General features: G+C 43.2%; 1 long non-coding RNA gene across 3 annotated transcripts in view; it reads left to right on the plus strand.

Moving 5' to 3' along the window:
* Positions 1-1,090: 1,090 nt before the first annotated feature.
* The window catches only part of LOC135094588 (uncharacterized), a 42,356-nt gene continuing 40,299 nt past the window's right edge, over positions 1,091-3,147 (plus strand). For all 3 annotated transcript variants that reach the window (XR_010263875.1, XR_010263876.1, XR_010263877.1), the window contains exons 1-2: positions 1,091-1,201; positions 1,726-2,290. This is a non-coding gene — a long non-coding RNA (uncharacterized LOC135094588). The remainder of the gene's footprint in view (positions 1,202-1,725; positions 2,291-3,147) is intronic.

Raw genomic sequence — 3,147 nt, forward strand, 5'->3', positions numbered from 1 at the left:
TGTTTGTTGATGAATATTCATAAACGTCGCTGTAAAAGTCTTGTGTGGAAAAAAAAGAAGGTACTTGTGTTAAATTAAGCTGAGATTCTGCCTCTTACAATGAAACAATAAAAAAAATAAATAAATAAAGTAAATAAAACATAAGGTCAACATTATAAACGTAGCCTAGAAACTCGTGTAAAAAGTTAAAGAGGGCTTTTTTAAATTAAGCTTAAAAGTTCTTGCCTGTACTGCAGTGGCGAGGCGACTGAGGAAGCTCCTGTCACCAATGAATTTCTGCCTTACTTTAACTTAATATCGATACGAACCAGTCAGGAAAAGTCAAGTGTGTGGTGAGTTTATTAACGCTGCTTCAGAAAGAATTGTAATATATGAAGTGGTTGAGAAGCCTCCCCTACTAGTGAATGCCCGCCTCGCACTTACCTAACATGAACTACTGAGACGAAAAATAAAGTCTAGTGATTTTATAAACGTATTAGAACGTAGAAAAAAGTGCAAAAAGTCATGTTAAATTTGATTAGTGGGAGTGGTGTGGAGCTTAACCATTCTACGCCTCCACTGATGAATCTCCACCACACACTTACCTCACAGAGTATTAAGAGGGAGACAATAGCAGTGTTCATATAAGGTAACATACAGTGTGGCATAAAAAGTCATGTTATATTTAATTATTCTGAGTAGTGAGGAGGTAAACTTTTCACGCCTCCAGTAGTGAAGCTCCACCACACAATTGTGAAATATTAACGGGTAAAGTCTCTCTGGTGATCATATAAAGCATAATGAAACAAAGTAGTATAGAAACTCACGTTAGATTTGATTAATTTTGACACGCACACACACACAATAATTCTTCCACATACTCGTACTGGCGTCTTCTTGCACCCAACCATTCTTTTTCCACTCCTTCCCATCCCCACCCAGCTATCCCCACACCCAACCTGTCATCCTCCTGCCTAGTCATCCCTTTCTCTCCTCCCTTGCCTTGTCCCCTATCCAGGTTATTCTCCACTCTGTCCTAGCCATCTCACAACCAGCCTGTCCTACACTACCTATCCATCCCTCTCTTGCCTGACCTTCCTTAATCTCTTGTGACGTCGCAGATCTCTCGATGGACGGCACTTGGAACTGAATCCTGAGACGAATCATCTTGGCAGCGCGAGACTCAAGGGACGAGGCTGATATGATTGTGTGTGGCGTAAATGTACGTATGTAGCTTACCACAAATAGTTGTATAAGTATACAGGTCTTCTGCAGTTTATTCTTCCTATATACTGATGAGTCTTGCGCACCAGATAACAATATTGCTTCTCCTATCGCCGTTTCCTAGAGTGAGGGGTTGGCTCCTTGTACGAGTCTTCTCCAGTTGTTTCTGTCCATTGCATCTTCCTTAGTGACTCCCATCCTTTCCAGTTCTACCGCAATTTCTTCCCTCCATCTCACTCTGTCTCATTGTAAACAGCAATGTTCCTGCGTCACCTCATCTTTGTTTCTGTGAGTCATGTTAATTACTCACAGGTTGGTTACGAGCTGAAACGCTCGAGCTGCTTCACTGCGTCACTCACTGTTCATGCTCATCTCTATCAGCGTCCACGTCTCCTTTATTTACAGCATAACTCTTATTTCCATATAAAAAAAAAAACTATATTAGTATGTAAAATTATGATACATTCGTGTGTATACAATTTCTTGGACAGATATCACGCCGCTGCCTCTATGTATTTACAGAACAAGCCAGCGCCAAGTACACGAGTTGGGACGAAACGACACCGTGACGCAGTGGGCCTCTGGTCTCGTGGAGAGTGATCTGCCGTAAGAGGAAGAATGCACGTGAGTTTTGTCCTGGCCGCGGAATTCCGGATAACGCAGGTGTCTGGGAGAGTGGATGATCAGCCAGGACTGAGTAGATGCTGAGTCTCGGGAGTGAACTGTGTGGTGCAGGACCGTATCGGTTATGCAGTCTCTTTTAACGAGAGACATCGTGGAGGAGGCAGGCGAGTGCTCTCAACACACGTGACGGAGCGGCGCCATGGTAACTGTCACCGTGGCCAGGAAGTCTCTTGTGCTGAACACTGCAATGTTGTGTTATCAAGACTGTGTATTGGTGCAGCGCATACAGTCGGATCACTAAGCGTGTTGTAGTGATGAAACTATGGAAACTATGGCGAATGATTATTGATCGTTGGAAAAAAGCATAGGTGTGATAATAATTCGGTGCTTGAGTTACACTAACACTCCATCACTACCGCCACCACGGCCATCACCACCGCCATAACCACCGCCGCTACTAAGAGTAAGTACATGATTCTTGTTCTCGTTAGTAGTGATAGGAAGGAAATATCTCCATTTTTCCCCCGTATACTGTGGAAGTGCTGCCTCAACACACCGCCGCCGCCGCTATGAGAAGTACATGATTCTTGTTCACCTTTACAGTGTTGTGTTGGTGGGTGGCTGCGGCTGCGATAGGAAGTATTGTTACACCGTTATGATAGCGCTGGTCGTGCGAGTGAGGTAACAACTCGGAACAATTCCTAGTATTAAGGAAAGGTCACATTGTTTGCTACAGAAGACCATACGGCATGGAAGTGGGGGGGGGGGCGGTCTTTTGATGAATAAATAAAGACCAGGAAATTATATTTTTTACACGTATCGTTAAGCTGAAGTACCATGCTTAGTAGTAATCAAATTAAACAGTATAATATCAAATGAAAACCATAGATATACTCACCAGCACACACACCTACGGTACGCTGAAGCCACAGAAAAGCTTATAAAGATACGGAAGAAGCAATGAAAAGACACAAGACCCGGAACCCCGGCTGCACTTCGCTCCCGGCTTCACATTCTCGGCTAAAACCAGTCAAGAATTGCACTTTTTTAAAAAATTATTATACAGAGAGAGAGAGAGAGAGAGAGAGAGAGAGAGAGAGAGAGAGAGAGAGAGAGAGAGAATGTACGTGGTGTGTTTTACTTCTCATACTCATTTCCAGCATTTTTGTTTCTGCTGTCGCTAAAGATTATGACCGCGCTGCCAGGGACTTTGTACTTACTCTCACCATTTTTCAGTCCAGTTCACTAATGCAGGAGTAAAGCCACATTTTCTCTCTTTAATCTCTTGTAATTGTCAACACCAAAAGGATCTCCATTTTT

This window comes from Scylla paramamosain, chromosome 46 (assembly GCF_035594125.1).
Source record: "Scylla paramamosain isolate STU-SP2022 chromosome 46, ASM3559412v1, whole genome shotgun sequence".
NCBI lineage: Eukaryota > Metazoa > Arthropoda > Malacostraca > Decapoda > Portunidae > Scylla > Scylla paramamosain.